The sequence below is a fragment of the Bubalus kerabau genome, chromosome 21, assembly GCF_029407905.1.
Source record: "Bubalus kerabau isolate K-KA32 ecotype Philippines breed swamp buffalo chromosome 21, PCC_UOA_SB_1v2, whole genome shotgun sequence".
In the NCBI taxonomy this organism is placed as follows: domain Eukaryota; kingdom Metazoa; phylum Chordata; class Mammalia; order Artiodactyla; family Bovidae; genus Bubalus; species Bubalus kerabau.
In genome coordinates this window covers 19,958,331-19,986,327 of record NC_073644.1, presented here as the reverse complement: position 1 = coordinate 19,986,327, position 27,997 = coordinate 19,958,331, and the positions used below count along the sequence as shown (strand labels likewise).

The window sequence follows — 27,997 nt, the reverse complement described above, 5'->3', positions numbered from 1 at the left end:
TTTTAATTGTGAGTATTTCAGCCTAAATCACAGAATAAGAGGTGAAGCATAGGTTAATTCAAGGTGGAGAGTCTAAAAAAGGATCACCATATATAAGGTTATGAACCTAAAAGGGCTTCACCTAATGCACAAAAGGAGAATTTAAGAAAACTTGCCTGTGTTGACCTTGGCATTCAGTTCAGTTCAGTCACTCAGTCGTGTCCAACTCTTTGCAACCCCATGAATTGCAGCATGCCAGGCCTCCCTGTCCATCACCAACTCCCGGAGTTCACTCAAACTCATGTTCATCGAGTAGGTTATGCCATCCAACCATCTCATCCTCTGTCGTCCACTTTTCCTCCTGCCCCCAATCCCTCCTAGCATCAGAGTCTTTTCCAATGAGTCAACTCTTCACAAGAGGTGGCCAAAGTACTGGAGCTTCAGCTTTAGCATCATTCCTTCCAAAGAACATCCAGGACCGATCTCCTTCAGAATGGACTGGTTGGATATCCTTGCAGTCCAAGGGACTGTCAAGAGTCTTCTCCAACACCACAGTTCAAAAATATCAATTCTTCGGCACCCAGCATTCTTCACAGTTCAACTCTCACATCCATACATGACCACAGGAAAAACCATAGCCTTGACCAGATGGACCTTTATTGGCAAAGTAATGTCTTTGCTTTTGAATATGCTGTCTAGGTTGGTCATAGCTTTCCTGTCAAGGAGTAAGTGTCTTTTAATTTCATGGCTGCAATCACCATCTGCAGTTATTTTGGAACCCCCAAAAATAAAGTCTGACGCTGTTTCCACTGTTTCCCCATCTATTTCCCATGAAGTGATGGGACCAGATACCATGATCTTGGTTTTCTGAATGTTGAGCTTTAAGTCAACTTTTTCACTCTCCTCTTTCCTTCCATCAAGAGACTTTTTAGTTCCTCTTCACTTTCTGCCATAAGGGTGGTGTCATCTGCATATCTGAGGTAATTGATATTTCTCCCGGAAATCTTGACTGCAGCTTGTGCTTCTTCCAGCCTAGCATTTCTCATGATGTACTCTGCATATAAGTTAAATAAGCAGGGTGAAAATATGCAGCCTTGACATACTCCTTTTTCTATTTGGAGCCAGTCTGTTGTTCCATGTCCAGTTCTAACTGTTGCTTCCTGAACTGCATATAGATTTCTCCAGAGGCAAGTCCGGTGGTCTGGTATTCCCATCTCTTTCAGAATTTTCCACAGTTTATTGTGATCCACACACTCAAAGGCTTTGGCATAGTCAATAAAGCAGAAATAGATATTTTTATGGAACTCTCTTGCTTTTTCCATGACCCAGTGAGTGTTGGCAATTTGATCTCTGGTTCCTCTGCCTTTTCTAAAACCAGCTTGAACATCTGGAATTTCATGGTTCATGTATTGCTGAAGCCTGGCTTGGAGAATTTTGAGCATTACTTTACTAGCATGTGAGATGAGTGCAACTGTCTAACTTGTCTAACAATGAAACTTGTCTAACTCAATGAAACTAAGTCATGCCATGTGGGGCCACCCAAGATGGGTGGGTCATGGTGGAGAGGTTTGACAGAATGTGGTCCACTGGAGAAGGGAATGGTAAACCACTTCAGTATTCTTGCCTTGAGAACCCCATGAACAGTATGAAAGGGCAAAATGATAGGATACTCAAAGAGGAACTCCCCAGGTCGGTTGGTACCCAATATGCTACTGGAGATCAGTGGAGAAATAACTCCAGAAAGAATGAAGGAATGGAGTCAAAGCAAAAACAATACCCAGCTGTGGATGTGACTGGTGATAGAGACAAGGTCAGATGCTGTAAAGAGCAATATTGCATAGGAACCTGGAATGTTAGGTCCATGAATCAAGGCAAATTGCAAGTGGTCAAACAGGAGATGGCAAGAGTGAACGTCTACATTCTAGAAATCAGCAAACTAAAATGGACTGGAATGGGTGAATTTAACTCAGATGACCATTATATCTACTACTGAGGGCAGGAATCCTGTAGAAGAAATGGGGTAGCCATCATGATCAACAAGAATCTGAAATGCAGTACTTGGATGCAGTCTCAAAAACGACAGAATGATCTCTGTTCGTTTCCAAGGCAAACCATTCAATATCACAGTAATCCAAGTTTATGCCCCAATCAGTAACACTGAAGAAGCTGAAATTGAATGGTTCTCTGAAGACCTACAAGACCTTTTAAAACTAACAACCAAAACAGATGTCCTTTTCATTATAGGGGAATGGAATGCAAAAGTAGGAAGTCAAGAAACATCTGGAGTAACAGGCAAATTTGGCCTTGGAATACGGAATGAAGCAGGGCAAAGGCTAATAGAGTTTTGCCAAGAGAACACACTGGCCATAGGAAACACCCTCTTCCAACAACACAAGAGAAGACTCTACACATGGACATCACCAGATGGTCAACACCGAAATCAGATTGATTATCTTCTCTGCAGCCAAAGATGGAGAAGCTCTATACAGTCAGCAAAAACAAGACCGGGAGCTGACTGTGGCTCAGATCATGAACTCCTTATTGCCAAATTCAGACTGAAATTTAAGAAAGTAGGGAAAACCACAAGACCATTCAGGTATGACCTAAATCAAATCCCTTATGATTATACAGTGGAAATGAGAAATAGATTCAAGGGACTAGATCTGATAGAGTGCCTGATGAACTATGGATGGAGGTTCGTGATATCGTACAGGAGACAGGGATCAGGACCATCCCCATGGAAAAGAAATGCAAAAAAACCCAAAATGGCTGTCTGGGGAGGCCTTACAAATAGCTGTGAAAAGAAGAGAAGCAAAAAGCAAAGAAGCAAAAAGCAAGAAGCAAAAAGGAGCAAAGGAAAGATATAAGCATCTGAATGCAGAGTTCCAAAGAAGAGCAAGAAGAGATAAGAAAGCCTTCCTCAGTGATCAATGCAAAGAAATAGAGGAAAACAACAGAATGGGAAAGACTAGAGATTGCTTCAAGAAAATTAGAGATACCAAGGGAACATTTCATGCAAAGATGGGCTCGATAAAGGACAGAAATGGTATGGACCTAACAGAAGCAGAAGATATTAAGAACAGGTGGCAAGAATACACAGAAGAACTGTACAAAAAAAAAAAAAAAAAAAAAAAAGACCTTGGCATTAGGTAGATAGAAAAATAAATAAAATATCCATTAAGAATGTATAATCACAAGCCAGCCTTCATATAGATCTGTGATTTTATTTTATTTTTCTTGTGCGATCTTAAAAATTTCAAGTAGAAAATTGAATTTTAAATCTTCCTGAGCTGGCAGTTGCCTTCTACCCCCACCTAATAAACACTCCATTGACTATAAGCAATTGTAATCCACCTGTGGAAGATACTACTTTCCCTAAAGCCTCAAGAATTCCCTCAGATAATACGTCAATAAGAATGGGAAGCTCAAAGTAAAAAGCAATACAAATATATACTATACATATTATATCTATATATTAAGTATTTTGTGATGTTAAAAACAGAACAACAAATAGTAGGATCAGACTTATAAGTCCTGAGATATAATTATCAGACACAAAATATAAAATAACTGTGTTTAATATACTAACAATGGGCGTTTAACAATAAGAGCAAGGAACAAGAAGTTTTACATTATTAATTAAATTCGGACTAAATCGACCTAGGGTATATGAAATACATAAGATATTTGAAAATATAAGATTGGTTGATGCATTAAGAAAATGTTAGACACTACTAACTGAGATTCATGACATTGTACAGGAGACAGGGATCAAGACCATCCCCATGGAAAAGAAATGCAAAAAAGCAAAATGGCTGTCTGAGGAGGCCTTACAAATAGCTGTGAAAAGAAGAGAAGTGAAAAGCAAAGGAAAAAAGGAAAGATATAAGCATCTCAATGCAGAGTTCCAAAGAATAGCAAGAAGAGATAAGAATACATAGAACTGTACAAAAAAGATCTTCATGACCAAGATAATCACGATGGTGTGATCACTCACCTAGAGCCAGAAATCCTGGAATGTGAAGTCAAGTGGGCCTTAGAAAGCATCACTATGAACAAAGCTAGTGGAGGTGATGAAATTGCAGTTGAGCTATTTCAAAGCCTGAAAGATGATGCTGTGAAAATGCTGCACTCTGTGCCAGCAAATTTGGAAAACTCCACAGGACTGGAAAAGGTCAATCTTCAATTCAATCCCAAATAAAGGCAATGCCAAAGAATGCTCAAAATATGGCACAATTGCACTCATCTCACATGCTAGTAAAGTAATGCTCAAATTCTCCAAGACGAGCTTCAGCAATACGTGAACCATGAACTTCCAGATGTTCAAGCTGGTTTTAGAAAAGGCAGAGGAACCAGAGGTCAAATTGCCAACATCCACTGGATCATGGAAAAAGCAAGAGAGTTCCAGAAAAAACATCTTTTTCTGCTTTATTGACTATGCCAAAGCCTTTGAGTGTGTGGATCACAATAAACTGTGGAAAATTCTGAAAGAGATGGGAATACCAGACCACCTGACCTGCCTCTTGAGAAATCTGTATGCAGGTCAGGAAGCAACAGTTAGAACTGGACATGGAACAACAGATTGTTTCCAAATATGAAAAGGAGTATGTCAAGGCTGTATATTGTCACCCTGCTTATTTAACTTATATGCAGAGTACATCATGAGAAATGCTGGGCTGGAAGAAGCACAAGCTAGAATCAAGATTGCCAGGAGAAATATCAATTACCTCAGATATGCAGATGACACCACCCTTATGGCAGAAAGTGAAGAGGAACTGAAAAGCTTCTTGATGAAAGTTAAAGAGGAGACTGTAGAAGTTGACCTAAAGCTCAACATTCAGAAAACTAAGATCATGGCATCTGGCCCCATCACTTCTTGCAAATAGTTGGGGAAACAGTGGAAACAGTGTCAGATTTATTTTTTGGGGCTCCAAAATCACTACAGATGGTGATTGCAGCCATGAAATTAAAAGATGCTTACTCCTTGGAAGGAAAGTTAGGACCAACCTAGACTGTATATTCAGAACCAGAAACTTTACTTTGCCAACAAAGGTCCTACAAGGCTATGGTTTTTTCAGTGGTCATGTATGGATGTGAGAGTTGGACTGTGAAGAAAGCTGAGCGCCGAAGAATTGATGCTTTTGAACTATGGTGTTGGAGAAGACTCTTGAGAGTCCCATGGACTGCAAAGAGATCCAACCAGTCCATTCTAAAAGAGAGCAGTCCTGGGATTTCTTTGGAAGGAATGATACTAAAGCTGAAACTCCAATACTTTGGCCACCTCATGCAAAGATTTGACTCATTGGAAAAGACTCTGATGCTGGGAGGGATTGGGGGCTGGAAGAAAAGGGGATGACAGAGGATGAGATGGCTGGATGGCATCACTGACTCAATGGACGTGAGTTTGAGTGAACTGCAGGAGTTTGTTATGGACAGGGAGGCCTGGCGTGCTGCAATTCATGGGGTCACAAAGAGTTGGACACAACCGAGAGACTGAACTAACTGCTGCTGTATCACTTCAGTCGTGTCCGACTCTGTGCAACCCCATAGACGGCAGCCCACTGGGCCTCCCCGTCCCTGGGTTTCTCCAGGCAAGAACACTGGAGTGGGTTGCCATTTCCTTCTCCATTGCATGAAAGTGAAAAGTGAAAGTGAAGTCCCTCAGTTGTGTCCGACTCCAGCGACCCCATGGACTGCAGCCCACCAGGCTCCTCCGTCCATGGGATTTTCCAGGCAAGAGTACTGGAGTGGGGTGCCATAAATAAAAATGACTGAAAATATGCATATGATTTGTTGAAAGACAGGAATCCTTGGATCAAGAAAGCCCAGTGAACCTCAACCAAGTAAATGTTCAGATGGCATCTGGGACTTAGAAAAATGTCTTCACAGTCACATAACTTAAATGGCATTCTCATGCACTCAGAATTCTGAAATATCCATTTTCTTTTTCCTAGCTAAAATGTATCCTTCACATTTAACTTGTTTATCCAATGGTAATAGAGTGATCTTTGAAACTATTGTTTCAAAAAAAGAGCTTAAATTTTCAGAGTTCATAAGACCAGAAGTTGGATAACAAAAGTCAGATCCATGCTATTTGTAAAATGTTTTGAAAGAGGAAAATAGAGGTATTTGAACATATTTCCTCTCATCCTTGAGAAGAGCACATTTTCTGTTGCCGGTCTGCTTGTTCTTTCCTTCCTACTTTGCTTTGCTGGCCAAAATGGAAATGACTAGAGGTTGTCCTAAACAGGTTTACAACACTGGTCAGGCAAGACTAATACAGACCTTGATCCCTAATCATTCATCATTATGTACAACTGAAGCAAGAAAAGAAAAAAAAAAAATGATGTACGTGTTTTCTGTGTCCCAAGCAAATGAGGACTTGATAATGGGTGACAGAGGGAACTAATTTTTTGCTGAGGCTGGATCACTCTTCAGAGGCAAAAACCTGATATTGGTGATCTTTTGTTACTCCAGAAAATCTTAATCTTATATCTTAGCCATTCTAAAGTGATTAGATATTTGCTATAGAGAAAAAGTTAACTTTTTTTTTTTTTTTTTAGTTTTGGAGATGAGGAGGAAGGAAGAGATAAAACAATTGACTGGAATTTCTGATGCAGTATTTTTATAAAGTGATTTAAAAATGTATATATTTGGGGATGCCCAAGACAAATAAAGTAAAATCCATATCCTAATGATTCAAGTTCATTCAGGACCTTTGATTATGAAACATGCCTTATTTTTAGCAGAGTGCAGGTTAAATGAAAAAAAAAAAAGTGTTCATATGCATTTGTTTTCCTTTATATTCTATCTTAAACTTTTTGCCAGCAATTCCACAACACTCTTCTTGACTTTTTCAGCCCACATTGATTTATTGTTCTGAACTCCTACCATGCACATTTTTGTCCTAGTCATTCCTACCTTATATCTTATTCTTATGTCCTGTTTATTTTGAGTACATTTCACATGGACATGTTTCAAGTTCTTTAAGATCAGAAACCATGTCCAGCTACTTTAGACACCCAAAGTAACAAGAAAAATTATACTTCAGGAAGTACTCCATGCAACCCTGTCTCAGAAAGCATTGCAATGCTTTATTGAATAAATTTATTTTTAGAATGAATGCATGTTATAAATAACAGATCCAATTTTATAAATGCATCATATTCCCTAAACTTGAAATTACTACTAATTGGCGTCACACATCCAAATATTTTTAAGAGAATTGTGACTTTCTGTGTAAAAAGAATAATCAGTCTCCACCATCAAGTCTTAGACAATTTAATTAAGCAATTTTATTAGTAACATAGCTATGGGCTATTGGGCTTCCCTTGTGGTTCAGCTGGTAAAGAATCTGCCTGCAATGCAGGAGACCTAGGTTCAATCCTTGGGTTGGCAAGATACACTGGAGAAGGGAAAGGCTACCCACTCCAGTATTCTGGCCTGGAGAATTCCATGGACTGTATAGTCCATGGGGTCGCAAAGAGTCAGACATGACTGAGTGACTTTCACTTTTCACTTTATGGAGTATTTGGGCAGTCTACTTTAGCTTTGATAGATAATTCAAAAAGAGTTATTTAAAATTAAAACCACGTTTAAAAGTTTTTTTTTCTTTTATTAATTTCACATTTGACAAATACGAAGTAGTGTCACCCAATGTTGCTCATAATTAAAGTAAATGAGAGAGCAAAAGCAATTATTTGGTTCACCAAATGATTAATGGCACCAGTTTGAAGTCACAAGTACAGGATTAAATATTCTCTGGAATTATCAGAGTTGTATAATGAGGGAGTGGAGAAGTGAAGGATGGATGAACCAAATCCTCTTTAAAGTTTAATAAATGTATTAAAATCCAATTTTCATTAAATATTATTTATTTGATTTGGGATAAGTTGGTTGAATTATTTGAGTTTCAATTTCCTCATCTCTAAAATGGGAACAAAAATGACTTTTTAAAATTGTTTTTGAGATCAAATAACCTAAAAAAAAAAAAACAACACAGTCTCATTACAATCTGAAGCACAGTAGGAAAAAAAGTCATTCCCACATAAGTGAGCCGTCTCTCTTGAAATGGATGACAAAATAAACATGGCCCTTACCTTTCGTATTAGATGTGTCAGTCATTGTGATTTGCATTACCATGGCCTATGCAAAGAAATCAGCCCTGTCCACAGATCTCTTTGAGACAGGAGTCCCAGCCAGGCTTTTTCTGTACCACTCCCTGGATATGCCTTTTTAAAATCTTTATTTTATATTGGACTATAGTTGATTTACTCTGTTGTGTTAGTTTCAAATGTACAACAAAGTGATTCAGTTATGAATATACATATATCTATTCTTTATTCAAACTGTTTTCTCATTTAGATTACCATAGAATATTGAGTAGAGTTCCTGGTGCTATACAGTAAGTCCTTATTGGTTATCTATTTTAAATATAGCAGTGTGTATATGCCAAACTCCCAACTTATCCCCTCCTTGAACATTTGCTAACAATAGCTTTATTTTCTGTTAGTCTGTTTCTCTTTTGCAAATTTTGTATCATTTTTTAAAGATTCTGCATATAAACAATACCATATTTGTCTTTCTCTGTCTTATTTCACTTAACATGATGATCTCCAGCTCCATCCATGTTCCTGCAAATAGCATTATTTCACTGTTATTAATGACTGAATAAAATTCCATTGTATATATGTACCACATCTTCTTTAACCATTTATCTGTTGATGGACTTGCATAGAGACACAAAAGATCCCAAGTAGCCAAAATAACCTTGATTAAAAAAAAAAAAATGGAGTTGGAGGAATCAGTTTTCTTGACATCAGACTATACTACAAAGCTAGTGATCAAAACAGTACAATACTGGCACAAAAACAGAAATATGGATCAATGAAACAGGATAGAAAGCTCAGAAAAAAAAAATTCACACACCTATGGTCAACTGATCTAGGAAAAAGAAGGCAAGTCTGTACCATGGAGAAAGACATTCTCTTCAATAATAGGTACTGAGAAAACTGGACAGCTGCATATAAAGGAGTGAAATCTGAGCATTCTCTAATGTACATAGAAATAAACTCCAAATGGGATAAAGACTTAAATGCAAGACCAGCTACTATAAAACTCCTTGAGGAAAACATAAGCAGAACACTCTTTAACCTAAATCAGAGCAATCTTTTTCAAAATTCCTCTCCTGGAATAATGAAAATGAAAGCAAAAGTAAATAAATGGGAATTAAACTCAAAATCTTTTGCACAGCAAAGAAAAGCATAAACAAAATGAAAGACAACTCATGGAAGCGAGAAAATGTTTGAAAATGAGGCAACTAATAAGGGATTAAGCTCTAAAATTTCCAAGCAGCTCACTTATATATATTTATATATATAAAGCAACCAAAAAATGGGCAAATCTAAATAGACATTTCTCCAGAGTAAACATATAGATGGCAAATAGGCACATGAAAAGTTGCTCAGCTAATTATTAGAGAAATGTAAATCAAAACTATAATGAGATATCACTTCACATTTGTCAGAATGGCCACCATCAAAATGACAACAAACACTAAATTCTGGATAGAGTATGGAGGTAAAGGGAAACTTCCTATACTCTTCTGGTGGCAATGTAAATTGGTACTGCCACTATGGAGAACAGTATAGAGGTTCCTTAAAAAACTAAAAATAGAGTTACCATATGATACAGCAATCTCATTTCTGGACATGCTGCTGCTGCTAAGTCGCTTCAGTCATGGTCCAACTCTGTGCGACCCCATAGACACCAGCCCACCAGGCTCCTCTACCCACAGGATTCTCTAGGCAAGAATATTGGAGTGGGTTGCCATTTCCTTCTCTGCTTCTGGACATATGTCTGGATTAAAACCATGGTTCAAAAGGATACATACACCCCAATGGTCATTGCAGCACTGTTTACAACAGTCAAGACATAGATAAAACTTATATGCAGAGTACACTGTGTATAAATGCTGGTCTGGATGAAACACAAGAATAATCAAGATTGCCAGGAGAAATAGCAACAATTTCAGATATACAGATGATACCACCCAATGGTGGAAAGCAGAGAGGAATGAAAGATCCTCCTGATGAAGGTTTTCACAAGCTGGCTTAAAACTCAACATTCAGAAAACAAGATCATGGTGTCCAGTCCTACCACTTCATGGGAAATATATGGGGAAACAATGGAAACAGTGAGAGACTTTTATTTTCTTGGGCTCCAAAATCACTATGGATGGTGACTGCAGCCAAGAAATTAAAAGATGCTTGCTTTTTGGAAAAAAAGCTATGACAAACCTAGTTAGTATACTGAAAAGCAGAGACATCACTTTGCTGACAAAAGTACATCTAGTCAAAACTATGGTCTTTCTAGTAGTCATGTATGGATGTGAAAGTTGGACCATAAAGAAGGCTGAGCATTGAAGAACTGATGCTTTCAAACTGTGGTGCTAGAGAAGATTCCTGAGAGCCCCTTGGACAGCAAGGAAAGGAAAGGAAAGGAAAGTTAGTCTCATGGTAGTGTCCAACTCTTTGCGATCCCATGGACTATAGCCTGCCAAGTCCTCTGTCCATGGAATCCTCCAGGCAATTCCCTTCTCCAGGGCTTCTCAACTCAGGGCTCAAACCCGGGTCTCCTGAATTGCAGGCAGATTCTTTACCAACTGAGCTACTGAGGAAGCCCTGGACAACAAGGAGATCAATCAATCCTAAAGGAAATTAACCCTGGATATTCATTGGAAAGACTGATGTTGAAGCTGAAGTTCCAATTTTTTTGCCACCTGATGTGAAGAGCTGACTCATTAAAAAAGACTGATGCTGTGAAAGATTGAGGGTAGGAGGAGAAAGGGGCAACAGAAAATGAGATAGTTGAATGGCATCACTGGCTCATTGACATCATTTTGAGCAGACTCTGGGACTTGCTGAAGGACAGGAAAGCCTGTTGTGCTTCAGCCCATGGGGTCGCAAAGAGTCAGACATGACTTAGCAACTGAACAACAACAACAATATATACCTTTATGGATGAGCGTTGCTCCAAACACAAAAGCAGTCATTCTTTAGACAAACAACAATTGGTGAGCAGCTTGATATGAACATTTGTCCTATGGGAAGAGTTGGGGCAACTGGATTTTTGCTTTCAGAAAATTGAATGGATAATTGGTAGTTTAGTTGCTAAGTCTGGTCTGACTCTTTGCAACCCCACGGACTATAGCCCACCAGGCTCCTCTGTCCATGGGATTCTCCAGGCAAGAATTACTGGAGTGGGTTGCCATTTCCTTCTCCAGGGGATCTTCCCCACCCAGGGATTGAACCTGAGTCTCCTGCATTGCAGGCAGGATTCTTTACCAACTGAGCCACCAGGGAAGCCCAGGAAATAGTATGGATAATATAGGAAGTTAAAATCAGTCAGTTATGAGGAGTTTGCCCTTAATACAGTTCATTAGTTAGAGTCGGGCGTGAGGAGCTGTGAACAAGTCTATATGAAGAGAAAGCCAGAGACAGAGTAGAAACCATAAGTTTCTACACACAGACAGATAGAGAATGAAAACTAAGAGGACAAGGTAAATATGCAAGGAATAGAGAGATAAGTCAGAAGACCAAACATAAAAAGAAGCAAAGATTGAGGGAAAAGCCAAATGGAAAACTGGAAAGAAGACTTACTACAAATTTCGGCCATTGCAGCTCAGAAAAACGCTATGACTGGAGTTCCCCCACCTGAGAATTAGGGCTGCAATTTGTTCTTTCTCCTGGAGTTCTAGGAATGATTATGTTAAATTCTTCCATCCCAGCCTCCCAGCTCCCCCAGCCTAGTATTCCCTGAGCTAGCATAAATAAGCTTCCTGTAATAAAGTGATACTTTCAGTCTAACTAAAATGCCTTTGAAACATCTTAGGAGATACAAGAACTATGTAGAAAATAAATGAATTAAACAGACACAGAAACAGTTAATTCCCTTCTACTCCCATGCACCAGTTTAACCACCCCCCTCCCCCCTGCAGTGGCTTTTGTCATCTGTCCATGTGGAAAAGGCCTTTTTCACTTCCTCCTAACTATTTTCATCCTATTTATAAAATGCCCAGTTGAAGTTTCCCACCTTCCTGAACACTCTGCCTATACAAATATCATTTAACCAAATTCCTAGACCTTTTTTTTTATACTTCATAATGCAATGTGTTATCCCTTATGCCTAAATATTGCTTGCTAGTTAATTCATTGAATCGTTTTTTCTTCTTCTTTCTTTTTTATTTGTTTCCTCTGAATCTATGTATATATATCTAATCCATCTTCAAAAAAAAATACGTTTTCTGATTATGGGAACTGAGGCAACTGCATTTTTTGAAATGCCTTTATTTTTATCACATGATATCACTGAATAGCAGTACAGGAAAAATAACAACCAAAAAAAGAGTGAATAAACCAAAAAAAATCAAATGTTAAAAAATAAGAGTGAATAAATTTAGAAGGGTCAAAAATCTCTACATAAGATTGCTTTATAGGAACTCACAGCAACATTTCTTATTTTTTAGTAAGAAAAGAAATAGGTAACATTCTTGCACTTTTTTCTTTTGGGATTGGGTTCCTGTTTAATCCTATAGATGCTGCTACTATTGTCTTTATTGCCATAAAAAAATGCACAAAAATCTATTTTAAGCATTTTATTGTAATAATTGCAGCCCATCAAGCCAATGCAAGATTCTTTAAAAAATTCCAAAGTATCTGATTGTGTTAAAGAGAATATAACAAAGGACTGACTTCCTGGAGCAGGTCAACTGACTAGATGGGGCAGAAGAGGTCTTAAGCACAAACTGAGGTATTCAGTTAGAATTGTTTGTTTTCAGTACTTTCTAATTTCAGGAGGGAAAGAATCTTTTATCTCTTCCTCACACTTGAACGGCAAGGGGGCAGACAATGACATTTTTTAGGAGAGTGAGTGTGTGGTTAAGTCACTTGGAAGAAGTTCAAACGTCATGTATATTACTGATGTTGGCAACTCTAACTGCTTGACAGAGGGGAAGCAATCCTAGCTGGGGCAGAGCTGGCATTTTGAGGGTATTTTTAAAAATATAAATGCTCTGACACTGATGTAAAACCCTAGTTCCTGAGGGCTTTAGTGTGTAACCGTGATGTGTGAGGCCAGGCATATACAAAGGCTGGAATGGAAGATTTTGCTCGAATAAAATTGGAAGCAACTTATATGTTCTGCCACTTCTCAAATCAACTGCAGCTTCTTGAGTTGGAAAACAGTAGATTTGCTATTCATTGTTTTTTCTTTTTCTTTTTTTTTGTTTCCCTGAATGCCTTTGACTTTCCAGGGTCTAGACAAACTGAAACGTGTTTCAGGAACATAACCAGTCGTTTTGAAAGAATTTGAGTTTAATGTTGCCGTCTTAAGTTTCTTGTAGCATGTGCTGCCTACATGTGAGCCTGTATGTTTGGGTGAATCCAACTCATTTGCAGATGGCTGCATTTATTTTTAAATAGACATATCAGCCCAGTCCAAAAGTAATTGTTAAGACCATTCAGTGCAAACATAGGAGTTAAAATTGTAGAAAACAAGCAATGAAGGTCTGAAGCTAACTGAACGTGTTGTAAGGGCTTTGGGACTTACAGATAAGAACACCTGACATTATTTTTGAAGGATGGCTGCCTCTTCTTTTTAAGTTCTTCATACACATTTATTTTAATATCTTAGTTTTCTTACAAATGCCATTTAAATGATTATAGAAGATAATTTATATACTTTTTCTAATACTACTGTGAAGAGAGTAAACAAGTTTTGAAGACTGCTGCTGCTGCTGCTGAGTCACTTCAGTCGTGTCCGACTCTGTGCGACCCTATAGACAGCAGCCCGCCAGGCTCCCCCGTCCCTGGGATTCTCCAGGCAAGAACACTGGAGTGGGTTGCCATTGCCTTCTCCAATGCATGAAAGTGAAAAGTGAAAGTGAAGTCACTCAGTCATATCCGGCCCTCAGCGACCCCATGGACTGCAGCCTTCCAGGCTCCTCCATCCATGGGATTTTCCAGGCAAGAGTACTGGAGTGGGGTGCCATTGCCTTCTCCAAAATATCCCAATAATTCTGACTAAATATGGAACCTGATGGATTCTGCAGACTTAAAACAAATATACCAACTAGGACAAAATTGCAGAATTTCTCACGACCAAAGTCATGGTCATTGTACATTTTTTCTAAAATTTTTTACCTTATTTTTTCCCGAAATTGTGACACTCTGTCTTATGCATTCCATTTCAGCGCTCACCTTTCTTATTTGTGGTTCTGTGTTTATTTATGCCTCAGATTAACTTTATAGGTGTTTCTTATAAAAAGAAGAGCCCAGTATATTTTAATTTTCTCTCAAAATTCTGGCTGTAAGTCTGTGGATACTGATGCTTAGTTCTTCTCTGCTGTAGAGATGTAAGTTGTCCTGAAATGAGTTCTGTGTGGAATACTGAAGAGGTAATGGTGCAAGAAGAAACAAGAAAGGGAGAAAATGAAATGATGTATATTTTAGCCTGGGTTGCAGAGTTCAAGCCCTTGTTAGGAAAAGTTAAAAAAAAAATGTATTATATATTCAACGCCTGACTCCTTACATGATCATACTTGTCATGAAGGAGGTCAATATGATGTATAGAAAAATAATTATGGGGAAAGAAAGGTACACTTGTACCTTTTCTGTCCCCATGAAACTATGACTCTGGTGGAACTGACTTTCCCTACCACCCGCTTTCCCAGATATTCGCCTCCATTTTTTTCTCTCCCTGCTGGTAGTTTCCTTAGAGTCTGCATTCCTCAGTCCAACCATTCTTTTTACGTAAGCAACTCAATAAAGTGAATTCACTGTCCTGCCAAAGGGTAAAAAGAAATTCAGCTTCTGTTGTAGCCCTGATAGGCCAGAGTTACTCATGGCAACTCTGAGGTCAGAGCCCAGACTCCTCCAGATTGCAGCTGTTCTAGAACAAGAAGGCTGCAAGAGGCCCACAGTTCTATTCAATCTCACTTCACTTTCAAAGTGGATTAGCTTTTAGATTGTGAATCCCTTTCAGCCTCCCAAAGGAGCAGAGATGTGCACAGTTTATTTCATGAACTGGAAGTTGTGAAGTTAAGGGAGGAGCTTGGATCCCAGTTCTTCCCTCTTTTAAGAGTGTGACCTCAAGCAAGTATGGGTATTTCATTTATTCATTCAACAAACTATATGAATATCAGGCACTGCTCTTATCCCTGGACATGTTAGAGGTAAGCGACATTGACAATGGAGCTTCTATTTAGTGGAGGAGCACAGCTCATACAAATATATACTGATAGACAAGAGAAAGCCTGGAAACAGTGCTTTAAAGAAAAACATAGGAGAGGGATGCGCTAGGTTACAGCATCTCAGACTTTAATGTGCACACAATCAGCTTGTAACACACAATCTTGTTACCAAGTAGATTCTGATTCAGCTATCCTGGTGCAGAGCTCAATGCTCTTCATTTCCAACAAGCTACCTGGTGATGCCAGGGCCCCTTAGACCATGCTATGAGTAGGGGCTTTCCAAGTGTCTCAGTGGTAAAGAATTTGCCTGTCAATGCAGAAGATGCGGGTTCACCCCCTGAGTGGGGAAGATCCCTTGGAGAAGCAAATGGCAAACCACTCCAGTATTCTTGCTTGGGAAATCCTATGGACAGAAGAGTCTGGTGGACAAGGAATCACAAATGAGTTGGATACAATTTAGCAACTGAACAACAGCAATAACAACAAAACTATATATTATCAGCAGTTTTAGATGGTGCAGTCATGGTAGGCCCTTCCGATGAGACTATGATTAGTTGGAGAAATCAGTCCTTGAAGATCCACTGGGAGGACTTCAAGGCAGAAGAAGGGATTATTTATTTCAAAAGCCTTTAGAGAGAGGAGAAATGGGCAGGTGAAAGAAAAGGAAAGAAGGCTTTTGTGACTTAAGCATAGTGAGCTGAGGGGAATGAGGGAGTCAGAAGTCATGTCATGAAATCCAGGGTAAATAACAGGATTTTATTCTCAACATTAAGTAAAACCATTGAGGAGATTAAGCAATAATCTCCTTTACATTCTTTGAGATCATTCTGTATATCTGGGGTGGGGAAATGGAATATAAAGTAAAAGCAAAGAGGCCAAATTCTATTGCTGCTATCCAGACTAGAAATGATGGTGGGTAAGATCAGAATGATAGCAATGGCCATAGAAGAAATAGATTAAAGAAAGTTTTGCTGTAGTTCCTACTTGTTGATGGATTGGCCTTAATAAGAAAAGAAAGGAAATAAACATTTCTCTCAGTTTGTTTGCTGAAGTTGCTGGGTAGATGGTTGTGCCACCTACTTACCCTCTACGATGCAGATTTTTGAGGGTCCATCAAGAATTTCACTTAAGCCATGATATTGATATAAAAGTCATGATATTGGGCTTCCCTTGTGTCTCAGATAATAAAGAATCTGCCTGCAATGAGGGAGACCTGGGTTCAATTCCTGGGTTGGGAAGAGCCCCTGGAGAAGGACATGGCTACCCACTCCAGTTTTCTTGCTTGCAGAATCTCCATGGACAGAAGAGCCTGGAGGGCTGCAGTCCATGAGATCACAAAGAGCTGGACATGACTGAGAGACTAAGCACCGCACCCATAATATAAAAGACATGTCCAGGGCCACCTTAAGCCCTGAATAGGTGGGAGGTAGAAATATGTGTTTGGAAATTGTCAGTGTATAAGTGGAACTGGAAAGAAATACTTAGGGATAAAGTATAGATAACAAAATGAGGCCCCCTAGGCCTTAACTTTCATACCCTCTACCACTTAATGTTTGAAACTAGAGTGGAAAAATCCAGCTTGTATAGTCATGGAGTTCAGATAAAAGTCAGGAGTTTGTCATGTAGAAACTAAGAAAAAATAAATAGGTTTTAAAACAGAGTGTATACAATGCAGATGGATAGTTCTGTGTGACCATGGGGCTTGGAAATATGAAGATGCATTGCTGATGATTGTACATGTATATTTATATATGCTGTGCAGGTTTGACATGAAAGCTGAAGATAATGGATATTAAAGAGAAGACATACAAAGGCACAGAACTGTTCAGTGTCCTGAGCAAAGTCACAACAAAATAGAAATGGGGGCAAGACTTCTGACCAAGTCTTTCTGACTCTAGACTGTCTGCTCTTGACACTCTGCTGCTTAGCTTCTTGATCACACCAGCAGACTTCCCTAATGGATGAGGGAGTGAGTTTCAGCCAACAAACCCTGCATGCAAATGGGTAGTTTTCTTTTAGCTACATCTTGAAAAGTAAAAGAAAGAGGGAAGGAGAGAAAAAGGAAGAGAGGGAGGGAGGCAGGAAGGGAGGAAAAGCATGATAATGAAGTTCTAGAATCCTAGGTCCAGGTTGCACTAATGTTTTAATTCTACACATTTAATCATTTAATCCTAAATCCATCCCTCTTCAGGTAAAATTTAAGTGCTCCTATTTGTCAAGCAGAGGAGCCTCCTTTAACTCTAATGGATCCAGCTTACCTGAAGAATGACTCCAAATCACCACCACCAGCCCCTACCCCCTTTCCTTTCATTATACATTCCATTGTGTGCTCAGGCTCTCAGTCATGTCCAACTCTTTGTGACCCTTTGGACTGTAGCCCTCAAGGTTCCTCTGTCCATGGGATTCTCCAGGCAAGAATAGTGGAGTGGGTTGCCATACTCTCCTCCAGGGGATCTTGCCGACCCAGGGATTGAACCTATGTCTCCTGCATTTGCAGATGGATTTTTTTTTTTACCAGTGTGCCACCTGGGAAGTTATACACATTTCATTATATGTTCTCAAAAATTTGAACAATTACTCTCTGCATTTAGAGAAAAATCAAGAAAAATTGTCTGGAACGCAGTTATTTTTAGAAATGATGTTTTCTTATCACCAATATACGCTCAACTTTAGACAATTTTCACCTCATTTTCTTTCATATTGTTATGATCAGAATGATTCCCTATCAGAAATCTCCCCAATCCCTATTTAGATATTCCAGTTACACTTTTATAAAATTGCCCACTTGAATTCCCCTTTCACAGGAAGCTTTATCTAACCAAATGTGGCCAAAGTATTGTTTTATTTCCTGTATTTAACATAACACACAATTCCTCTGTCATTTTGCAAGCTAACTGCTGCTGCTGCTGCTGCTAAGTCACTTCAGTCATGTCCGACTCTGTGCGACCCCATAGATGGCAGCCCACCAGGCTCCCCTGTCCCTGGGATTCTCCAGGCAAGAACACTGGAGTGGGTTGCCATTTCCTTCTCCAATGCATGAAAGTGAAGAGTGAAAGTGAAGTCACCCAGTCGTGTCCAACTCTTAGTGACCCCGTGGACTGCAGCCCACCAGGCTCCTCCGTCCATGGGATTTTCCAGGCAAGAGTACTGGAGTGGGTTGCCATTGCCTTCTCCGGATGCAAGCTAACAGCCTTATTTTTTTTTTTTTTTTTTTTTTGGTTAATTCCACCAAAAGGGATAGATATTCAACAAGCATCATTTGGGACCCATTTAAAACCCAGTACCATGTAAGGCCAGAGGGGTCATGAAGACTCATTTGCAACCTCTGAAGTACTATGGAATTTCTGCCTCTGTAGACAGTGAGAGTAATAAAATAATATTCATTCTAAATGTATAAGGGTTGATGTGATCAACTGTGCCTAGGTACAGGATAGAGAGGAAATGCACAGTTCAACTAGGGAGGGTGAAATCAGAAACCTTCTTTCCTAGGGCTTCCCTGGGTATCCAGCATTGTTTGCCTGCTGATTAGTGAGGTGTCTGTAGGTACATTAATGTGGATGGTTGGATGTGTTTGACAATAAGTCAATGATTCTTTTTGACATGACTTTAATAGTACTGAAGAAGTGATTGTAAAATGATGACTTTTAATGGGATATAGATATAAGTGACCTGCTTTTTATGACAAAGGTCAATGGTATTGATGGTAGTGTAGAGAAGATAATTTCCTTGGCGTGGTAGGAGACAACTTGCATGATTCATGAAGGTATCTCTCTGTCTCTCTCTCTCCTTTTTTTTAACCTCTCCCACAAGGAAGAAAGAAGAACTCTCCTGCCAAACCCCTCCAGCTGCCACTTTATTTGAAATAAGCAAAAGGTGATATCCCACAATGAAGTGAGTCACTGCTCAACAATTGATGGTAACTTCTAGCTGGCTGAGGCCTTCAGAATTTGACAATCATATATGAAATGAGTTTTCTTTCATTATGAAGGAAATGAATATGTGCCATACCAATGGGACATACACACAATCAAGGAGCAAAGGCTGAGTGACAGAGACCAGAGGAGGACCGATGGTACAAATGAACATGAGAGGATATCCATACGTGTCTTCATGTGAATTCCAGGTCGAGTGTTAAAAGACCAGGATCAGCTCTGTGGAATTACACTTTGTGGAAAGGTCATGGATAAGCAGGATAAAGGGTGTCCTATGGGCAAAAGGCTCCTTCTGGAAGCACAGTCAGCTGGCCTTGGGCTGAATTGGAACTGCTGGTTAATTGTGGGTTAGGCCGAGAAAACTGTGGATCCTTCAAGATGGTACCCACAGCAGGACAGAGAAAGTGTCAGCAGCGATTCCTCAGCTACAGCTGTAGATCTTGCACTTTATTGAATCTTACCTTTTCAGTTGCTGGGGGGAAAGACAGTAAATAGAGAGAAGAGTGTGGAGACGATAGAACAAAGCCAGAGAAGGGAGGGCAGAGTGATAAGAAATATGAGAGAAGGAGGGGTGTTAGAGGGAAAGAAATTAGATAAAAGGAAGAGAGAAGAGAATTTATACAACTAAGTGTTCTGGAAACTAGATACAGTTATCTTGCAGTCTGCCTGTCCTATCTGAGCAGGGTTTGTCCCAAACCTCAATATGGTATATTCTCAATGACTCACTCTAGAGAGGATGTGTGTCCATCTCTGCTCTTGGCCCTCTCTTCATTCATTGGGACTTTGCAGGGATTGTTTACTTTGAAAAGATTTGACAAGTGGATCTTACCCACCAGTTTCCCAGTCCCAAAGCTAAGTGCCTCCAATCATCTGTACTTTCCTGGATTTTTATTCCGAACTGGGCTATATTTTCTTAGATGATCTAGCATGCCTGCCTCTCCAAACTTTCCTCAGCATGCTGTGGACATCTCACAGTCAATAGTGCAGGGACAAGAACAAAGTGGTAAATGACAGAAGAGTGCTGTTGTGCAGGATGTTCAGATGTTATGAGCCTTCAGACACAGTGGATGTGGTCAGTTGTCTTAAGTTCACTGTGAGGACTTTGGGAAGGATAGAGCTTTGCTACTGTCTTCCAGCTCAGTCATTCTTTGGTACCATAACACTTTCATCTCAGCGAATAACTGCATTCATTTCAGCTACCCACTCCCAAGGCCAAAATTTAGGTTTTCTATAAAATCGAGACCAAACCAACCCATCTAATCTGCTCTACTTCTGAGATATGAAATATCACACCTTAATCTGTTATTTTTCAGCTCTCTTACTTGTTTATCATAAATATAGCTAAACTCCAATCTCTTTGAAACTCCAGTGTGTTCAGCTGTTTATTTTTATTTTTCACCATCTATTATCCTATTCATTCTCCTTGTTCCTTGTCGTCACACAGCCTTGTCTCTTTTGTCAAACATATCAACAGTGTTGTCCAACTACGAGGCCTCCTTCCCTTGTAGCTAGTTGCTTTTTAAATATTGTGAGAAAAATCATTCAATAGCATTTTAGTATAAATTCAGCACAGTCACACACAACTAAGCCCTTTGCACTGCTAGATGATGTTGCTATTTCCAGCACTGTTTCAAAACATCTCTTCTTAAAACATCCTATGCCCTGCACTGCAGCCATGCATCCATGTGCTACACCACAGAGAAAGGAAAGACATCAAATAGGGACATCATCAGATTTTAATTCCTACCAACAGGACAGCCTTTTAATACAATTTTTCTGTTTGAAGAAGTCTCCTTTCCCCAACTAAACTAATACTTCACTGTATTCATTGGACCCTATAATATCAACCCTCATTTGGTCCAACACGCCTTCTCTTGAACTGCTATACGGCATTTGATCCTAATTCTTTCCCATTTGTATTTACAGAGGCTCAGGCACTTGTATCATTAAACATACACACATAAAACCAAAACATAAAACATGAACAGACCTTTCCCTTTTTCTACACTACTATGTCTTTTCTCTATATAACCACACTTTATAAAATATCTGTCACCTGTCTACACCTCAGAGCCACTCTTTAGCTCTTTGCCTTTTGGAATCTATTCCTATCATTTCATGAACTAACCCTTCCAAAAAGACTAATGACATTGTTGTTGAATCCATCATCTGTTTTCTGATCATTTTCTTTTCTAACCTCTCTACAGGCTTCAACTTTGACAACCTTACTGTTGTAGAAATGCTCTGTGACCTTGACTTCCATAAAATCATGCTGCCTGCATCTTCCATCACCCTTCTGGATGTTTTTGTTCAGGCTGCTTGCACTTCACTTCCCCCACCCACATAGCCTGAAAATGTTGATTCTCCTCAGAACCGCAAAATTCCCTCTCTAACTCTACCTTCTTCTATAAACCTACCTTGGAAAACACACCCTCAGGTGTTTGTAGGACTTCTAAGTCCTACAAATTGGATTGTATCCCTTCCAAGGCACCTTTCCAAAGTTTATTTTCAACTGGAATGTATCACAAAATTTGTCATAGCTAATTTAGAGGGTGGCATCCTTATTGTATAATGAACTTCTTAGAAACAAGGTTTGACTTACTTTTGCTTTGGTAACTTCAATGCTTAATTCGATACCTGGACAAATATAATCACATTACAATTATTTGTTGAGAGAAGGAAACTGCTTATTTTAACTGTAACTGAAGAGACTGCTGTTGTAAAAATGTCTAGGCTATCTGGCATAACATTCAAACACTTGAAAATCAGTATACTATGGTTTCAATAGGGTTGGTAAGTCTATATGGCCGTGTAAGTGTATGACTCTCTAAACTACCAAATTTTATTCTCATCTCATCTTTGTGCTTGCATTGTGCTTGCCATGTGATTCTGAATAAACAACTCATATCTAATTTAAATCTTCCTTTTTCATTCAAATCTTCAAATAATTAAGCTACTTGACTCAATTCTTCTTAAGAAATTTTGAAAAAGTTCTTGTGATAAAATGACATATCTAGACATTTTGGGCTTTTACAATAATTGCATATCTAACAACACAAAGTGTGTATCTAGAGGTATGTGTCTATGTCTAATTACGTATATGATGATTGACTTTCTGGTTGTTGGAAGTGTAGCAATTACTAATGATGATGAGGTGTAAACAGCTCCCAGGAAGTTTTAATGTGGAACACAGAAACGAGCAAATTGATAAATTATAAATATTCCCAAAGTTAGATATTATTGGCCCAGTTTTAACATGTATAAAAAACAATAATGACTTATGTCCACTTGAATTTTCAGCATTGTATTTCTACTAAAATATTTTGCCTTCATTTCAGGAAACTATTTATAGATTCACCTATCAACCGTTTCAACACAGGAGACACATGAACATCAGCAGATGGTCAACAGCAAAATCAGATTGATTATATTATTTTTAGCTGAAGATAGAGAAGCTTTATATAGTCAGCAAAAACAAGACCAGGAGCTGACTGTGGCTCAGATCATGAACTCCTAATTGCCAAATTCAGACTCAGATTGAAGAACATAGGGAAATCAAATCCCTTATGATTATGCAGTGGAAGTGACAAATAGATTTAAGGGAATAGATCTGATAGACAGCGTACCTGAAGAACTATGGATGGAGGTGCATAACATTGTACAGGTGGCAGAGATCAAAGCAATCCCAAAGAAGCAAAAATGCCAAAAGACAAAATGGTTGTCTGAGGATGCCTTACAAATAGCTGAGAAAAGAAAAGTGAAAGGGAAAGGAGAAAAGCAAAGATATACCCATCTCAATGCAGAGTTCCAGAGAATAGCAAGGAGAGATAAGAAAGCCTTCCTCAGAGATCAATGCAAAGAAAAAGAGGAAAACAATAGTATGGGAAAGACTAGAGATCTCTTCAAGAAAATTTGAGATACCAAGGAAACATTTTATGCAAAGATAGGTACAGTAAAAGACAGGAACAGTATGGGCCTAACAGAAGTAGAAGATGATAAGAAAAGGTGGCATGGATACCCAGAAGAACTATACAAAAAAGATTTAAAAGACCCAGATAACCACGATGGTGTGATCACTCACCTAGAACCAGACATCCTAGAGTATGAAATCAAGTGGGCCATCAGTACGGACAAAGCAAGTGAAGGTGATGGAATTCCAGCTGAGCATTTTAAATCCTAAAATGGGAAACTGCTGCACTCAATATGCCAGCAAATTTGGAAAACTCAGCAGTGGCCACAAGACTGCAAAAGGTCAGTTTTCATATTATTTCCAAACAAAGGCGATGTCAAAGAATGTTCAAACTGCCACACAATTGTACTCATTTCACGTGCTAGCAAAGTAATGCTCAAAATCCTTCAAGCTAGGCTTCAACAGTACAGAGGAACCGGAGATCAAACATTTGATGGATCATAGAAAAAGCTAGAGAATTCTGGAAAAGCATCTATTTCTTCTTCATTGACTATTCTAAAGCCTTTGACTGTATGGGTCACAAAAGAAAAAGAAAAAAAAAAAAAACAGTAGGAAATTATTCAAGAGATGGGAATACCAGACCACCTTACCTGCCTCCTGAGAAACCTGTATGCAGGTCAAGAAGCAACAGTTAGAACTGCACATGGAACAATGGACTGGTTCAAAATGGGGAAAGGAGTACGTCAAGGCTATATATTGTCACTCTGCTTATTTAACTTACATACAGAATGCATCATGTGAAACACCAGGCTGGATGAAGCACAAGTTGGAATCCAGATTGCCAGACGAAATATCAATAACTTCAGACATGAAGATAACACTACCCTTGTGGCAGAAAGCAAAAAAGTACTAAAGAGCCTCTTGATGAATGTGAAAGAAGAGAGTGAAAATGCTGGTTTTAAACTCAACATTCAGAGAACTAAGTTTATGCCATCTGGTCACATCACTTCTTGGCAAATAGAGGGGAAACAATGGAAACAGTGACAGAGTTCATTTTCTTGGGCTCCAAAATCACTGTGGACAGTGACTGCAGCCATGAAATTAAAAAACTCTTGTTTCTTGGAGAAAAGCAAACCTAGGCAGTACAGTAAAAAGTAGAGATATTACTTTGCCTACAAAGGTCCATATAGTCAAGGCTAAGGTTTTTCCAGTAGTCATGTATGCATGTGAGAGTTGGACAATAAAAAAGACTGAATACCCATGAATCAATGCCTTCAAACTGTGGTGCTTGAGAAGACTCTTGAGAGTCCCTTTGTCAGCCAGATCAAACCAATCAATCTTAAAGGAAATCAACAGTGAATATTCATTGAAAGGACTGATGTTGAGGCTGAAGCTCCTTTGGCCACCTGATGCAAACAGTTAAGTCATTGGAAAAGACCCTGATGCTGGGAAAGATTGAAGGCAGGAGGTGAAGGTGATAACAGAGGATGAGATGGTTGGATGGCATCACTACCTCGATGGACATGAGTTTGAGCAAACTCTGGGAGAAGGTGAAGGACAGGTAAAACTGGTGTTTTTCAGTCCATAGGGTTCCAAGAGCTACACATGACTGAGCGACTGAATAACAACAGATTGATTGTTTCAACTAATAGTTTAGTTTGCTAGGAAACTTTAAGCACAAGTTGAGGGATTTTCACATTTTCTTGAACAATGAAACTGTAAACAACAATAAATATTTGTAATTATTTTTTCTCTTTATGCTAACAATAGATACTATTTTAACAGTTAAAGAATGTGATTGTGCATGACACATGTATAATACCATAGCAATTTTCTAAATATCAATCTTGGATAATGAAATTGTTTTTTTTACTACAGGAGAGAATATTGATTCATGTGTTCATGAATATTTTCATTTTTTTTTGCAAGACACCTAAAATTCATAGAATCACAGAATCTTAAAGATGGAAAGGGATTTGGTGATTGTAGAGTCTGGCTTCCTCATTTTACACATGAGAAAACTTAAAACTGATTTCCCTGTACCCACAAAGAGATCTAAGAAAGTGCTTTCTAGTCTCTTCTGCCACAGATAAATCTATTCCATCCACCAAAGCCAGCATCTTTCACCTTTTCTAATATCCCATTTTCTGCTTCACCCCAATGCAAATGCTGGGCTCCGGGCGATTACAACAAAGTGGAGTTTCCTGGCATGATCTCTCCTTCTTCACTGTGACTTTAAACACATCCTTCCTTCTGTTTACTCCTCTTCTTCACTTACATATTTCCTACTTTAAGATGTGCAACAAAAGGGTTGCTTCCTCCAGGAACATATCCCTGACTGAAAGGCTGAAACAAGTGTTTTTTCATTATGTTTCTGATACACTGTATTCTCATTTTTGCCAAAGTATGTACATTATCACATTGTAATCGTGGATTTTCACCCATTCTCCAGGACCCAGCACATTGCTGTCTCATAAATGGAGCTCGAGGAATATTCACTGTATAGATGATCACATTCATGAACAGAAGCCAGATACTCTTTCTTATCTGTTGAAACCAGAGTTCAAACAGAAAGGGTATTATACAGGGCAAGAAATAAGAACTGGATTCAGTTGTTCATTTCTCCAGATAGAATTGAAAATAAATTCTTTGTTAAACTTTATTTCACCTAACTACATAAAGAAATACACGCATGCACTTGGACACAAACACATACATGAGATCTGGCAGAAAAGAAACAATTTCAACTAAAGATTACGTCTAAGTAACTTCAATTAAAAAGTCTACACAAGTGACTAACCCTCAATCCCTGGGCAATCTTTCCTATTGAGGTCCTCAGGGCAGATGCAATAAAAGAAGGCCTCAACTCACCTTATCCTTTCAATGATCCTGAAGCTGAGTGGACCAAACACCAACTGTCAGGGCAGGGTGTGGTGAGAATCACTGCTTCTCCAGATGGCCTTTTCCAACAGAGATTCATTCTGGAAGAGTCTTAAGCCCTGACCTTGTCTGCGTCTTTAAAAAGCACTCACTGTTCTTGCCAGTTTTCAAACCAATACCTCCACCAATTTCTCTGAGAAAAAAAGCTACATGATTCAGCTGACAAAATGATGTAAATTATGAATAATAAATTTCTCAAGGGCTTCAGTCCACATTATTTACTAGACAACTATAATTTGTAATGTTTACTTAAACACTGGCTCTCAACAAAACACTTAGCGGCACTTAGTGTCTTGTCCCTGAGCAGTCTGCTTCTAAAATTTGGACTGCTTGATTTTATTGGGTAGAAAGAATTTTAATGTCTGCAACACCATCCACCACCAAGACCACCAACATCAGGCAGATCTGTGGTCGTAACTGGACTGCAAGGTCTGGAAAAACATATCTTTTTTTTTTTTTTTTTCCTGACGCATGCAGCAACGTCACTGCTGTTGGAACAAAGCAGTGTTTGCCAAGAACCACTGCCTGGTGGAAGACGAGTCCTCACCATGAATCCAAGAGAAAACACAACACATTTTATATATTAGCAAGGAAGTCCCTGCTGGAATACTTCTTTTAACCTCTAGAGTCTTATTTTTTTCATCATCTGATACACTTTATTGGTTGCTTAAGCATTTAAAATGAATAAGTGCTATTAAACCTCATTTTTTAGGTAGTTTCATCAGTACAGCCTAAGGGGATATAAAGCAAGAAGCTTTCTCTGGCAGAAATCCAAATACTAATGGTGTTAAAATGCCTTCTTATTGCGTTTAAGTCAGTAGTTAGGTCAAGTAGACAAACATATTTTAGAATACGTTTAAATAAACACTTCATTTAGTGTTTCTTTTCAACTTACACTTTTTCTCTTCCTTTTTCTCCTTCCCGGCTAATACAGAAAGTGACATAGTCACAGGCTTCTGTGCGTGAACAAATTGAATTTCTCAGTTAAACTCAGAAGATCTGCGTCTAATGGCAATGACGATGATTATATTATGATGAGGATGTCAAGGGAGCCAGTAGAGCACTGCAGAGGACAAAAGGGATGAGAAGGGCAGCAAATCGTCACCATGTGGACAGGCATCAAGGGAACGTGTCTCCCGACATGTGACTGCATCTTGTTTGCAGAAGTAAGAAAATTGGCCACCAATTGTGCACATAAATTTTGATTTTTGTTTGGTCTGTAAAGAAAATGAGACTCGAATCTCATTTACAGCTATCATGGCTTTGGCAGAGAAAGATATCAGTAAAGCAACTTAACAAGGACAGTGGCATTTTAATTGTAAGCATCTAACTATAAATGGATTGGGGTATATATTTCTCCAGAGAGTGAAAAGAGGCAAACAAAAATTAAAAAAAAAAAAAAAAAAAGCAGAAGCAGGAAGTGAAGGCCTTAAGGAGAGATTTTTGTTGCTTAAATAATGTGTACAGAGTGGTACTTCTAGACAAAAATGAGAGATTAGGCAATCCTAAATTATGATGCAAGTAAGCAAGGTGATAAGTAGATGGAATGAAACTAAGAAAACTTTTAGAGCAATTATACCCAGAAAAATTAATCATCATCATGTGCTTGAAAATAGAATGGAAAAAAAAAAGGAAAATGAGAACTTGATATGAATATTTTAATAAGGTGTATTTTTTAATAATGTGATGAAGTCATTATAAGATGAAGGACATTTTTGAATACTTCTTTAACATGTTTTTATGAACCTAGCATGGTGTTCGGAGAAGGCAATGGCAACCCACTCCAGTACGACTGAAGCGACTTAACAGCAGCAGTAGCAGCATGGTGTTAGGCAAAAAGTGGGTGCTCAGTAAAAGACTGTACAGAATAATGGATGGATGGAGGAATGGATGAAAAGGACATAGTCTAAACAATAGTCAGTGCAAAATCAGGGATGAATTCTAGGATTTGGGAAGGAGCAGAAGTTAACATTCTAAGGTAGGAAG

At 38.8% G+C, this 27,997-nt stretch overlaps 1 long non-coding RNA gene across 1 annotated transcript in view; it reads right to left on the bottom strand.

Moving 5' to 3' along the window:
- LOC129636023 (uncharacterized) overlaps window positions 1-26,988 on the bottom strand; it is a 39,596-nt gene extending 12,608 nt beyond the window's left edge. Inside the window, exons 1-2 of the long non-coding RNA XR_008706598.1 lie at window positions 26,907-26,988; window positions 25,943-26,144 (exon numbers count right to left, since the gene is read on the bottom strand). This is a non-coding gene — a long non-coding RNA (uncharacterized LOC129636023). The remainder of the gene's footprint in view (window positions 1-25,942; window positions 26,145-26,906) is intronic.
- Between the last annotated feature and the right edge of the window lie 1,009 nt (window positions 26,989-27,997).